General features: G+C 43.0%; 1 protein-coding gene across 1 annotated transcript in view; it reads right to left on the bottom strand.

The window, feature by feature from the left end:
• Positions 1–15,604, bottom strand: part of LOC140310187 (leucine-rich repeat transmembrane neuronal protein 4) — a 56,442-nt gene that overhangs the window by 24,045 nt on the left and 16,793 nt on the right. The window lies entirely within an intron of this gene.

Here is a 15,604-nt window from a genome sequence, read left to right as displayed (position 1 = left end):
TGGCCAGTCAGTGGTATGTTATCTGCTAAAATGTCCTAGGAAAAGGTATAATTTTCTACAGGCCTTGCCTCTTTGGAACTATAAGTATATAAACTATATATAAAAAATCATGTATATTGCTTGAGCGTGCAGGGATTAGATGCATCCTCCGTTTAAGCCATCAAGCTAAGTGGTATCTTTTAAGTACTTCTTAAAGGTACTTCATATGGGGCTGGATGAGGTACTGCCTCAAAAATCAGTTTATTTGCTACAGTAGATGATAGTCATACAGAGCTACTTGGACCTGAGACCCCTGAAAGTTTTGCCTACAGTATTGCTGTTCCTTGCCTACGGCATTTTCATTTGCACTTTTTCTCAAAACTACTAACACATTCCACAAAAATCTAAATAAACAATTATCAGAATGTGGACCAAAATGCTCACATGTCATCACCATTGCCATATTCTTGACCAACCAACTCCATATGGTTGTGCTCAGTCAAAAGCACTTTAATTTTGGAGGGCTTTGACATAATAACAGCGCCATGTGGAGAATGCTGCAGAGAGATATTGTTCACATCTTGGGAAATATGCGCTGTAATTCAAATATACTTCTTTCATGTCTTTCTACAATAACTGTAACAAATGCAGGTCACATACACAATTCTATTTGTTTCAGTTCTGTGGATAAAACATGGGGTCAATATTTCCCAGGCCAAACAAAGAAGAAAGATTTTAGGAAAATTATGTAAGGAACATGATCAATAAACACTGTCTAGATTTTACCAGAATGGTGACTTCTTTGGCATACCTGTCTTCCATTGTGTAGTAAAACAGTTTTCATGTGTGGTCTTTTTAAAATGCTTATGCTAATGCTTGAATTATGAGTTGACAATCAAACTGAGTGGTGTTTTAGTCAATTGATCCATGTATTTGGAAGTGCTTGGAAGTTCCATAATAGTGATTTTATTTTACATTTTTAAGTCGTATGAAGGGAGAAATGTGCTGTGTGTTGCAAAAAGTGCTATGTTGAATTGCAACACAATGTCTTACTTTCTTTGCGTCTGTTTTAGTTGTTGGGCTTTTCAGTCATTTTCAGAGTATTTTGTTAGAAAAAATAAACAAACTAGGGTGCGCTTTAGGGCATAGCTTCACTTTGATTAGCAAGTCACCACTGTTGAACTGAGCATAGCATCTTTAAGTTCTCACACCCCTTATTTGTCACACCCAATTAAATGAATGAATAAATTGGAAAAAAAAGAAACACTAACAGATTCAAGCCTGTAGTTCACAAAGCAGTCAATAGCTGTTTTTTGTTGGCACTGTTCCTCCAAAGTGATGGTGTAATCTAAATAATCATCTGATGAAGTACAGAACTTATTTTCCCACTAATAAAGTATATACATAATGAATGAGAGACAGAAAAAGTCTTATAACTAGGTTACTTCTCACTGATAGATAAACGTAAATGCATTTCTATAAAACAAGCTTAAGTAACATCGGATTCTTTGGAAAGAGAATCAGTCTCAAAGAACTGATGATCAGAAAATTATACACTTGCTATTTCTCACCTTAAATCATTGTAACAGAAGGGGTTTTGCCAGTCATCAAGGACTCTGCTAAATCAAATATTTTTCTCTCCAAAATTCTGACATCTTTATACAGCACAAACAATGCTGAAACTTCAAGGCTCAATCCTGACGCATGAGTCATCACAGGATTTACTCATTTGGCAAGTGTCCACATCCTTGATATCAATCATTTCAGAACCACAAATTACTGCTCGTTGTCTTGGCTTTGAAGAAGCTATAGTACAAAAAGAAAAGGTGAAACGCAAAAAGATCTGATCTAGCTCTAACAGCTTCAGTGTTAACAGCAGTAAAGAGATCAGACTAATTGCATTTGTTGCTACATTTGTGGAACTCATTTTCAGTGTATGCCTGGATAAGAAAGAATCAAGAATCAAGAATCTTTATTGTTACTATGCAGGCATAATCAAATTTTGTTCAGGAGCTCCTGGCTTAGAAGACACAAAAGACACAAGGTACACACTATAAAGATAACTGAATAATCTGAAAATACAATAAAAATAGTAAAAGTTAAAGGAAGATTTGTGAGTTAACATTAAGTATTTCTCCAGAGGTGCAGTCCAGACAGTACTTCCCCATCGACAAGCAACACTCTTGTGCACCTTAGATGTATTTTAGGTTTAGTGGTAATTAGCAAACAGGAGTTCAGGCTAAACCCTTCAATGCTCCTATTCTGCATAGACCAACCCATGGCAGTGATGATTAACAAGGTCATAATCACACGTGCTTCCAACAAATCCACCTGCTGTGTTTGAAGCAAAGCTTCCATTAATGAAGAGCTTCTGTGTTTGTTATATTTTGTGTGTGTGGGGGGGGTTCTTTTTAAAGTTTACTGCCCTTTGTATGTGAGTCACTTTCATGACTGTGCTGTGTGACCAAATGTGGGCACAACAGGAGGCGATATGCACTTCACACAGTTGGTTTCATGTTATCCAGACAATTTCATGTAAAAAAGCATTTTCTCAGCATGCTTTACTTTCTAACTACAACCCTAATTTCAGTTGGGACCCTGGATAAAATGTAAATGAATACAGAATGCACTGATCTGATAAACCAATTATTTATCCACAATAAAACAAAGAAAATATATGCCACATTTTGCTATTTCATAAGAAGCAATAGCTCATATTGAATTTGACGACAGCAGCATGTCTCAAAATTGTTAGGGGAAAAAAGCTGGAGAAGTTGGTGATACAGGGATATGTTGCGATTGGTTGCTAATTAGGTTACTTGGCAACAGGTTATTAACATGATTGGATATAAAAAGAGCACCTTAGAAAGGCAAAGTCTCTAAGAGTTAAAGATGGGCAGAGGCTTTAAAATCTATAGAAAACTGTATTTCGAAATTGTAAAAAATGATATTTCTCAACATAGAATTGTGTAGACTTTCAAAATTCCATCATGTATTGTACATGATATCATCAAAGCATTCTGAGAATCTGGAGACATCTGTCAACAAATGACATGGCTAAAAATCTACAATTGGAGTTGTATATTTACAAAATCACTATTGTGGAATCTAGCTATATACCCATTTGAATCTACATCTACATCTACATTTAATTTCAGTGGCAATTTGTCAACATTCATCTGTATTTGCACCACATTGCTGTAAACTGTCCGTGTTCTTTCTCACAACAAGCAGAAGCACTTGGACAGCTCTACATCGCCACAACAACAGTTAACATCTGTTTTCATTGTCTTGCACTGAAAACCCCATCCATGTCCAATGGCTGGACCCAGTCCCAGTGTGCTTTGGGCAGAAGGCAGAATACTCAGTGGACAGGACTGCAATCTACCGCAAACACACATATGAAGAGGCAGGCACACACTCACTCACACCTACATGACTCAAGAGTGCATGTGACTTGGTTTCAGTGCCTGTGTGACAGCAAAGTGAACCGACAATGAATGTCATCTAGGTATTAAGAGTATGATATAATATCAGATATAAGCTATAATATTAGCTTTACATAAACTGAGTGTGGCTTTGTGTACTCTGAGAAGTTCCATGTTGAAAACAAGAGGCATTGTTGTGACTTTTTACATAATGAGCTTTAGCACTTATACCAGTATTAGTCAGCAGGATCTTAAAGGTTAAAGAGAAAAAGAGAAACTAAAGTAAACTGAAGTGTGGATGTAGAGCCCTTGTATATTTGGAATACAGCTCTTGTGTCCACACGTTAAACTGAGGTGCAGACTTGTAACACCCACAAATACCTCAGTTTATGAGCAAAAGAGGTCTTAAAAAATGTGATCCCCATGTTATGATAGGTAAACATTAAAAAAACACCAGTAAAGTGCTAAGATCTACTTCAAATATAAATTGTGTTATGTATGATTATATTTGTAGCAAAACTGCATCAAACAATTGCTCAAACCTCAGGTGGTGTTTAACCGGTCAAGCAGACCTGTTTTTTGAACAGCAAGGCTATGAGCACTATATTGAAAGCTTGTGTGGGGGGAGTCATTGTATTCTTTTTTCTTTTCTGAAAGCAGGTCAAGGTGATGAGTTAAGATGCGCCTCAGTTGGTGGAGTGAGTTACACACAAATCACAAATGAAACCCCTCCCGGTGGCCGGTCAGTACTTTGCAGCTCCACCACCATGGTGTCTGAATGCGAAGAAAAGTAAAGCCCTTTATAGAAGGTTACCATTACTAGGTACTTAAAAATAGCATGGATTTACATGAACGTAATTAATTAAATATTTGGGCTCTTGTTGAACAAAGCAAATTGGATGAAGGTGCATGTAAGGTCGCTGGGAACTTGTCACTAATTTGTTATGGCCTAAAAGAGTAATTACTTGATCTAAAGAAATATAATTATTCATATTGATATATCAACAATAAAAGTAGCTTTGTGTGGTCAGAAGGAGGACTGTAAGGGGATGCTCACGCAGACTTTTTTCTGCTTAATCTTTCAGTGAGCAGCATTAAAAACATAATATGAATCATTAATGTGACATGAACAAGTCAAATTCTGTTCTGATTGAGCATGCTCAGGTTTTGGAAAATGTTTGGAAAGTGGCCATGCATATCTCCAATAATCCATCAAACTCCCATGGTTCTGTGTTTATGCTCGTAAGCAGACTACTCACAAATAAATTGTATGAGCAGCAAGCCCAACCTAGCTGGCCTCTGCCAACTCTGTCCTCATTGTGCCACAAAAATGTTGTGTAATATAAAATGAATGATCTATGGGAAAACAAGAGAATGATTGAAATCTCAGCCAAGGTTTGTTGGGAAGGTCCTGTGGCTCTTTTGTGTTTTATCCCTGGCTATTAAAGCAACGCTAGGAGAGTTTGTCAACCTGAAAACTATGTGCTTCTGACAAATTTTAAACTCCACCAAACTTTATTATGCACATCCCCAAGCTTGAAGCTAACCTGGAGTGCCTGGAGATACCACAGTTCATAACTTTGATTTCCTGCCCGGCACAACACCATTTTGCTTTACGGCACCATGTAATGCACCGACAACGAGATAACAACATGCTATAACAAATTAAATAGAAAAGTTTAAAAAAAAGACCGTTGGCATTAAAAGAAAGTAGGGGGGAAGATATAGATTTGTTCATACGACAGTAGTTTAACATCTCACTTCTGTAGGGGAAGCCAAAGAGCAAAAAATTGCCAAATTCTTTTGTTATGCTTTAAAGTATCAATTTTATAATAATACTAATAATAATACTGAATTTATTTACCAAAATAAACTGAGCAATGACTGAGCAATAAATAGCCAAACTCCAGAAAATAACATTTTTGTTCCACTTTCATTAGCAATTTACAATGTTCAAATCTGTGATCGTAGATCTTGAGTCACCGCTGACATACCAAGGTAGATAATCTACAAAACTACGAAGGATTTAAATCTTGTTATCACTGATGCAGGCAGCCAAATGGATTTATTTTGCAGAGTGGCTTGCCTCACTTTGCATAATAGGGTGAGAAGGTCAATGACATGAGCAGAGCTCAGTGTCCTGCCTTCGCTTTGTTGAGAGGGCCAGCTGAAGTTTTTTAGGAACCTGATAAACTGCACCATTGATTATTTTAAATAGATCCCACAGCTGATGGCTTATACTGAATGGAATACATTTTGAGATGTCAAGAAGTTCAGGTTTTAGAATTTTGCTTCTTCAGTTTTTCTCGATCGAAAAAAAATCAGGATGTTGTTTAGCTGTGAATTATGCTAAAAACAAATCCTTGAACAGCAAAATAACATAAGATAAGATAGATACCTTTAATAGTACCACGGTGGGAAAATTTACAATGTTACAGCAGCAAGGACAGTAGGATAGATATAAATGGCATACACATAATTTTATGTTTGTGAATGTGCAGAAATTGTGTTGCATTGGTTATAGAACATTTTTTAAAAAAGATACCATATTCAGTATGGAACTAGTCACTTTAGCAGCCAGAATGGAATTAGCAAGGATTGATATTTACAACGTATTTACAGTGTCCCAGTGATTGTGATTGTTCACATTGTCCCATTTTTAACATGTAAGCTGTACATGTAGCCTGTGGTATATTGAGAACAGTGCTACATGTACATTTTAACAGCAGCACGGAGCAACGACCTGGGATACCACTGTCTTTCAGATATTTTGGATGTTTCAGTCTGCTGCTGAACGAGGAAAATGACTGAAAAATAAAGGAATAAAAATGTACACCTATAGCTTTCAAAAAGTGTAGAATGACTCTTGACAGTTAACTCTCTGTGAGCATAACAGGTTAAATAGTAATATAAATAATAAAAATAAACTTTTAATAATGGGAGAAATTATTGAGACTGTAAAATCTTTCCATTCAGCATCTTTCACATTCATTAACACGAATACGATGAGGTGTCAGCTGGCCCTTTTGTCAAGATAAAGTACAGTGCAAAAGTCTTGAGCCATCTCTCATTTCTTGATATATTGCACAGAAAATAGGACATAAAGGCAGCAAAATATTTAAACATGTGCATAACTAAACGGAAATACAGTATATACAGTTCTAATGAGCTTCAAAAGTCAATACTTTGCATTAGTATGTTTGTCCTTCAACACAGTTTGAACTCTCTTGCATAAGCTTTCATGTAAGTAGTCTTCAGGAATAGTTCTCCAAGCTTCTTGAAGGACATTCCAAAGCTCTTCTTTGAATGTTGGCTGCCTTTTGTTCCGCTCTTTGTCAAGATGATCCCACTATGCTTCAATAATGCTGAACTCTGGGGAGGATTCATTCCTGCATAAGACCTGTTGCCATTTAGCCCAGTTCTTGTGTCATTTGGCATACCTCAGCCGTTTCTCCCTGTTTCCCTCCATTAAGAATGGCTTCTTGACAGCTACCCTTCCATGGAGACCATTTCTGATGAGGCTTCAGTGAACATAAAATGAATCACCTGAACGGTCAGATGCGTCTCTTAGGTCTTGTGTCAAGTCTTTACTGGATTTCTTCCTATTTCTTAATGACTTCACTTCAGATACTGTTCATCTGTTGTAGCCCTGACACCTCTTCTTTTGTGCTTCACTCGTTCAGTTTCTTTAAGTTAAGTTTTTGGGAACACCACACTGAGATATGTCAAGTCTTCACTAAACAGCTCTTAGAGAACTACCTTGTTAGTGAAAAAATATAATTATATGTAGGCCATACAGTGTCATCACATAATTTTTGTAGATGCAACTAAAGCAACAGGATTAAGTGATTTGTCATGCAACAGGCTGCTAATAACAAAGTGTCTAAAGATTTTAATTAGCTTTTTGCAACACTGCCTGTTTGGTGTAGACATAACACTGGTTCATAACTTAAACTAGGTGCCTTGTTATGCTTTGTTGGTTTACTGGACAGTCTTAAGTAGCTTAAATTTTTAAAATCACATTCTTCTGAAATTTGTCAGATACAAGGACTGGACGAAAATTCATGAAAAAGCAGCCAGTGTCCAAAGAAAAACTTTTTAAAAGCTTAAGAAAGCCTCAGAGAACAATTGCTCTAGATCATTTTACAAAACTACAAGGAAGTTTGGCTGCTTGGAAGTAAAATACAACGAAATGAGGGCTAGATCAGCACTTTTGCATAGTATTGCATAAGCCATTGGGGCAGCTTTAGAGGCCTTGTTATGAGCATCCTGTGTGTGTTGCAGTAATTGTCACTGGTAAAAAAGAACACCACCAGCCACCTTTCTTGAAAAGAGAACACGATGAAGGGCTTAATCATAAAACACTTTATTTCCTCAGTTGCAGTTGGATGTGACTGTCACCATGTCCACAACTCTTTGGTAATGAATGATAAATGTCATTGTGAATGTTGTGGGTGTATGTGTGACTACACTCTTGAGATTAGTGAAGGCATGTTTGACATTATCTGTGAATTTTGCATCACCCTTACTTGTTGGTTGTCATGATGCAGATTTGACTGAAAGGTTGCAGATTGGACATTTTCTGCTATTTGATTTGACAGTAGACTTCAAAATCACGTTTGGTTAAAGAGAAGGACTAGAAAAAGAGAATAAATGGTTGAAAATCCACCACATTTTATGCTGTTGCAGTACAGTTACACTATTACAAAGAAGGAAAAACTGCTCGACATGTGGGTGGAAAAAAGGAGAACGATTTCTGGAGGAATAGAGCACGTAACCTCTCAGTTCTGCCACTCCAGTGAGCCCATCTCTCTGTGCTCTATGGAAATGGGGATTGACCGAGATTCAAGAGTCACCAAAAACAGTAATGTCAAACACGTATGGGGCATGAAATCAATACAAAGTCTCAAGCTTAAATTGATGAAATGCCTCTTTTCATGGCGGCATGGATAATCTCACTGAGTGATTTATCTGTGGTAATATTGCTCTGCAGAACATGCATTACACCTGGACTTTTTCTGATATCCTTTCATTAGTCTTGTGTTTTAAATCAATTGGCTACATCACAATAAGATTAAAATAGACATAAGTTTTATTCTGTTTGTGAATACTTTATGTGAATAGAGGCTGCCATCATTCTTCCACTAATTAAGTACCAAATAATCTCTCTCTCAGACTGATGGACATTTACAAATTTGGACATGAGCCATTCCAACCAGCAACTGGATGTGGACTCAAAAGAAAGTTTCCATAAACACATTCAGTCTTTTGTTCAGGTACAGCTATTTTGTGATTGGAGTGGCTTAGAGCTCAGCCATTTTCCAGAGAACAATGGATGGTGAGCCAAGTAGGGCTCAGAGCCAAGAAAGATATTTTATTGTGCTACATACAGACACATTTATAACCAAAGTACCTTTCAGATACTTGATTTGTCATGGCTTTGAGACCAACTGACCAACAGCATCCTGCAACAGATAAGACACTGTTTATTTGAGACTGACACGAGATCATGCAACACTTTAAAGTTTCTAGGGTGTATATTTATGTTCCTGGTGGCACAAATAGCTCATGTGGGACTCAATATGAGCAATATCAGAGACACAGACAGGAAGGAAGAGGCATGAATATAGCAATTTTTTCAGGTTGTTTCTGTGGACACCTTCCACTAATTGTCAACGTGATGAGATACTGAAGTACACAGTCTAAAAAACATGCTCAGCAGTAATTCTAACAGATTTTAACTGTATGGTTTGGGGGATCCTTTCCTTGACCCCATATATTTCCAATGCTGGAACCAGGGACTAAACAGAGAATCATGGGAGATACTCTACTATCATATCAGGCCCTGGTAGGGAGGTGGCACTTATAACATTACTCCAAACCTTAAGGGTGGAGCCTGAAGTGTTAAACATTTTTGATTGGTAAGTCTTTCCAGCATCTTATTTCTGCCTTTATCTTTTGAATCTGTACAACAACTCTGATAACTAAAACAAAAATGATAATAAAATCTAGTAACGTTAAGTTGCGCCACAATAATAGATGCTACTGTTTTGTAAACAAAACATTTAAACTCAGACAGACATTCTTATGCGCTCAGCTGAAAATGAGAATGAGAGGAGAGATTGTTGGACGTGACGGAAAAAGTAGTGAACATGAGAAATAAAACATCAATGTCTGATTATTTAATAGGGGTGACAATCTAAGACACAACAACAACACCTGTAACAGAAAACATCTTAAGCAGATTAACTACCTAAAATGCACCCTCAAAACTGAAAAAAACTGCAAAGTGGCACCTGTGTAGAACACACAGGGAAGTGCAGGATTAAAAAAAAACAGTGAAGAATCGTATTGTTTTGTTTACATCATATCAACGATGGCAGACAAGGCTTCCAAAAAAGCAGTAATGATGACTTCCTTTGTGTTGATATCCATGCTGCATGACGAACAAGCAGGCAAGCAGAAAAACTTATTAAGCAGCAGCTGTTGCTGCCATGTGCATTTCCTCATCATTAACTCATTACAGAGCATTACCAGCTCTGTTTGCGTTGGGGCTCATTCAGATATTTTCTGGACATAACACCAGGGCCCTGACTGTTTAAACTTTGCACCACATCCAGATTGACTTGTTTGTAATCGTACTCACTTCCCCACTTCAGGAAATCTTAGGACGAAATTCATGTGTGAAAAGTCTTACAGAAACAGAGATCATTAGATCCCTTGAACACTTTGTAATGAGCAGAGTGGTGAAGCTGTTAGTTTCTGGAGAGGACTGGACCCAAAAGCGAACAGCAGACAGAAGGTGAAGATCAAAAGGGATTTATCCAGGAACCCAACGCACCTTAGTCTTTCTCCGCCATCGCTTCTGGTGGCCGGGGATGGCCAGGGATGTTCGTGAGTTCGTGGCTGCATGTTCGTTCTGTGCCAGAAGCAAAGCTTCCCATCGGCCTCCTGCTGGTCTGCTGCGTCCTCTACCCATCCCCAGCCGCCCATGGTCACATTTTCTGGACATAACACCAGGGCCCTGACTGTTTAAACTTTGCACCACATCCAGATTGACTTGTTTGTAATCGTACTCACTTCCCCACTTCAGGAAATCTTAGGACGAAATTCATGTGTGAAAAGTCTTATAGAAACAGAGATCATTAGATCCCTTGAACACTTTGTAATGAGCAGACTGGTGAAGCTGTTAGGTTCTGGAGAGGACTGGACCCAAAAGCGAACAGCAGACAGAAGGTGAAGATCAAAAGGGATTTATTAAGGGAGGGGGGAGTTAAGGATCTCAGGAGGCGAGGGGAATAAACCAGGGTCCGGGTGAGGTGGAAGGAGGTCTTGCGTTCGGGTGACTCCGTGCAAGGCTCGGGGGACGAGTGATTCCCGTGTTCCGAAGTTCCCGTGTATGTGCTCGTGAAGGCAGGCTCGGTTATGGGCTGTAGGCTGGCTCGGTGGCAGACTGGGCTGGGTAGAGATCTCTGGCTTGACATCCAACTGGCATGCGCGTTCGGCCGTAGTGAGACAATATTCCGACACCGCAGGCCAGGAGGGAGCAGGCTTTAACAGGTGCCAGATTGGTAATGGGGCACAGGTGTGAATGTGAGAGCGCTCCTCCCAGCCGTCCAGCCCAGCCTGAAAAAACAACAGGAGACAACTAGCCAGCACCCAGGTACAAATATAACTAAACTAAATGGCAACAAAAGGTCATAATCACCACAGTACCCCTCTCTCAACGGACGCCTCCTGGCGTTCTCCCGTGTCTTCCCAGGTTGGCCTTGTAAAAATCCCGGAGGAGCGTCGGGTCCAGGATCAGGCGGCGCAAGATCCAGGAGCGCTCCTCAGGACCATAACCCTCCCAATCCACAAGGTACTGGAAACCCCGCCCTCGGGGCCTGACGTCCAGTATCCTGGAACCGGTAAAAGCCGGGTGATCGTCGATGAGCCGGGGGGGTGGGGGGGCAACGACCGGAGGACTGAGGTCACTGGTGGAGACAGGCTTGAGGAGGGAAACATGGAACGTGGGATGAATCTTCATAGAATCCGGGAGGATAAGACGGACAGAGGAAGGGTTTATTATGCGGGAAATTGTGAAGGGCCCCACATAATGGGGAGCCAGCTTACGTGACTCCGTCTGGAGTGGGAGATCTCGGGAGGAGAGCCACACTTTTTGCCCGACCTCATACTCAGGGGCCGGAGAGCGATGCAGGTCTGCTAGCCGCTTGTTGTTCTCAACGGAGCGAGTGAGTGCTGCCTTCTCGTTCCTCCAAACCTCCCAGATCCTCCGAAGATGCTCCTCCACGGAAGGAACTGCCACCTCCTCCTCTTGGGCTGGGAACAACGGGGGTTGAAAGCCGTAACAAGCCATGAATGGGGACATACCTGTGGCGGAGCAAGAGAGGGAGTTGTGTGCATACTCGATCCAGGGCAGGAAGGAGCTCCAGGAGACCGGGTGATGAGCGGTCACACAGCGTAGCGCTGCTTCCGGGTCCTGATTGGCTCGTTCAGTCTGGCCGTTTGTCTGGGGATGATAACCCGAGGAGAGACTGGCTGCTGCGCCCACCGCTTTACAGAAAGCGCTCCACACTCGGGAGGCAAACTGCGGTCCGCGATCAGACCCAATGTCAATGGGAATCCCGTGGAGCTTAAACACATGCTTGGACAGAAGATCTGCGGTCTCCAAGGCAGAGGGTAATTTGGGGAGGGGAACATAATGCACAGCTTTGGAGAAACGATCAATAATGGTGAGTATGACTGTGTTACCTTCTGATGGGGGTAACCCGGTGACGAAATCCACGGCAATATGTGACCATGGGCGGCTGGGGATGGGTAGAGGACTCAGCAGACCAGCAGGAGGCCGATGGGAAGCTTTGCTTCTGGCATAGACCGAACATGCAGCCACGAACTCACGAACATCCCTGGCCATCCCCGGCCACCAGAAGCGATGGCGGAGAAAGACTAAGGTGCGTTGGGTTCCTGGATGACACGTCAGCTTAGACGAATGTCCCCACTGCAGAACCTGTGATCGGACTGCAGGGGGAACAAACAACCGATTAGGAGGACCACCACCAGGATCCGGAACGTTCCTCTGAGCTCCCTTCACCACCGACTCAATCTCCCAAGATGCCGCCCCCACCACACAGGTGGAGGGAATAATAGGATCCAAATCCTGGGGACTTGAGCGTGAATAAATGCGGGAGAGCGAGTCCGGTTTTCCATTACGACTGCCGGGACAATAAGACAGCGTATAATTGAACCTGCTGAGGAACAGCGACCAGCGGGCTTGACGTGGATTGAGCCGGCGAGCAGAGCGGAGGTACGAGAGGTTCTTGTGGTCGGTCCATATGAGAAATGCTTGCTTGCAGCCCTCGAGCTGCCTCCACTCCTGAAGAGCCAGAACCACCGCCAGCAACTCACGGTTTCCCACGTCGTAGTTACTCTCGGCAGGGCTGAGTCGACGGGAGAAGAAAGCACAAGGATGCAATTTCTGAGTGGAGGGATCTCTTTGTGACAGAACGGCTCCCACTCCTGCATCAGAGGCGTCGACCTCCACCACAAACTGGAGGGAAGGGTCTGGATGCTTAATGTCACTCGTGAACAGTGACTTAAGCTTGGAGAAAGCGCTGTCGGTCTCAGGAGTCCACTGGAAGGTGATCTTGGTGGAGGTCAGATGGGTGAGTGGGGCGGCTACTTTACTGTAATCCCTTGTGAAGCGGCGGTAAAAGTTGGCGAAACCCAGGAAGCGTTGTAGCTCCTTGCGGTTCTCGGGAGGGGGCCAGTCGGCGACGGCTCTTATTTTGACAGGGTCAGGCTCCAGCTGGCCTTGAGCGATGATGTAACTAAGAAAGCTGACGGAGGGGGCGTGGAACTCGCATTTCTCTGGTTTGACATATAGTTTATTTTGAAGCAGACGCTGGAGAACTAACCTCACATGCTGACGGTGTTCCTTGAGAGACCGAGAGAAGATAAGGATGTCATCTAAGTAGACGAAAACGAAATGGTTCAGCATATCCCGGAAGAGGTCATTCATGAGGGTCTGGAAAACGGCGGGGGCATTAGTGAGTCCAAAGGGCATGACCAGGTACTCAAACTGTCCCAGGGTGGGTTGAACGCGGTCTTCCACTCATCTCCTTCTCGGATCCTGATGAGGTGATAGGCGTTCCGGAGGTCCAACTTGGAAAAGACTTGGGCATGGCATAACGGCTCGAATGAGGGATCGATGAGTCTTATTCTTAATGGTAATCTGATTAAGACCCCGGTAATCAATGCAGGGGCGTAAAGAGGCATCCTTTTTCTCGACAAAAAAGAAGCCCGCTCCCAGAGGGGATGAGGAGGGTCGAATCAGACCAGAAGCCAGACACTCGTTGATATATGTTTCCATGGCTGCTTTCTCCGGGCGAGACACATTGAACAGTCTACTAGTGGGGAGAGGGGCTCCAGGGAACAGGTCGATGGCGCAGTCATAAGGGAGGTGGGGGGGGGAGTGCGTGCTAAATCCTTATCGAAGACCATGGCGAGATCATGGTACTCAGAAGGCACAGAGGAAAGATCTGGAGGTGACTGAGGAAACGCAGACAGACGGGGCTCCGGAATGGCGGACTTAAGACAGAGAGCGTGACAGGAGACACTCCAGCTGGAAATGGACGACGTTTTCCAGTCGAGAAGGGGATTATGCAGCTTTAGCCAGGGTAGACCAAGGACAGCTGGCGACAGTGGGGAAGGTATCACATACAGCTATATAATCTCACTGTGGTTGCCTGAAATAGTGAGTGTGGGGGGGATAGTGCGATGGGTAACCTTGGCGATGAGCCGACCGTCCAGGGCGTTGACAGACTTGGGGGTTTCTAGGAGCTCGAGAGGGATGTTGGTTTGTGTGACAAAGTTCTCATCAATGAAATTGTCATCTGACCCCGAGTCTATGAATACATGTAGGGGGTAGGACTGGAGGTCGCTTCTCAGCGTAGCAGGTAGTGATATACGGGCGAGAGAGCAAGAGGAGGAGGTGTTGCTCACCAGAGTGCTCTCTGTCACTGGTGAGCTAGATCTTTTGGCGAGGCCCTGCAAGTGGCCGCGTAATGGCCCGCGAGTCCACAGTAAAGGCAGAGTCGCAGTTGCATCCGTCGCTGGCGTTCTGAGGGAGATAGGCGGGCTCGGCCCAGCTGCATAGGTTCTTCAGAGGTAGGAGGGGGAGCGGAAGGCCTAGCGGGACTCCAAGACGGGGAACCAGGGGCGCTAGAACCGGAACCCGCTGATGGGGCTGTTCCCGGAGACGATTGTCTAGCCTAATGGCTAAAGCAATCAATTGCTCCAGAGAGGTCGAGTCATCTCGAGAGGCCAGTTCATCCTTTAATTCTTCGGACAAATTCCTGGCAAACAAGGTCATTAGTGCGGGCTCATCCCATCCACACTCTGCAGCCAAAATACGAAACTCAATGGAAAAGCTGGCCACTGATCCAGACCCTTGTCTTAACAAAAATAGCCGGTTCATGGCCTCTTGCCCTTTAACGGGGTGATCAAAAACTTTACGAAGCTCAGACGAAAACATTGAAAAAGAACTCAAAACTGCCGAGTGGCTATTACACAACGCAGTGGCCCACTGGGCCGCTTTACCTCTTAATAAATTAACACAAAACGCTACCTTAGCTTTGTCAGTGGAGTAACTAGAGGGCTGAAGGTCAAAGACTAAAATGCAATTTAACAAAAATCTACTGCATGAATCAGGTCCACCAGCGTAGGGCTCTGGGGTGGGAACCATGGGTTCCTTTCCAGGAGCCGAGGGTAAGGTGACAGGTGGGTTGTTTACTGGTGGAGGCGGAGCGGAGCTGGCCGCTGACAGCTGAGAGACTTGAGCGGCTAACTGCTGCACGCTCTGAGAAAGTGATTGCAAAGTTCCCATAACTCTACTCAACAGCTGATCATGTTTACCGATCAAAATGCCTTGTGTGCTGAGGGCTTCCTGGAGGGCGTCTGGGTTCGCTGGATCCATATTTCTAGGTCGGAATATTCTGTTAGGTTCTGGAGAGGACTGGACCCAAAAGCGAACAGCAGACAGAAGGTGAAGATCAAAAGGGATTTATTAAGGGAGGGGGGAGTTAAGGATCTCAGGAGGCGAGGGGAATTAACCAGGGTCCGGGTGAGGTGGAAGGAGGTCTTGCGTCCGGGTGACTCCGTGCAAGGCTCGGGGGACGAGTGATTCCCGTGTTCCG

Source organism: Leuresthes tenuis, unplaced genomic scaffold (assembly GCF_036924035.1).
Source record: "Leuresthes tenuis unplaced genomic scaffold, fLeuTen1.0.hap1 SCAF_6, whole genome shotgun sequence".
Lineage (NCBI taxonomy): Eukaryota > Metazoa > Chordata > Actinopteri > Atheriniformes > Atherinopsidae > Leuresthes > Leuresthes tenuis.
The sequence above is the reverse complement of the archived record's forward strand: the minus strand, read 5'-3'. Positions and strand labels throughout refer to the sequence as shown.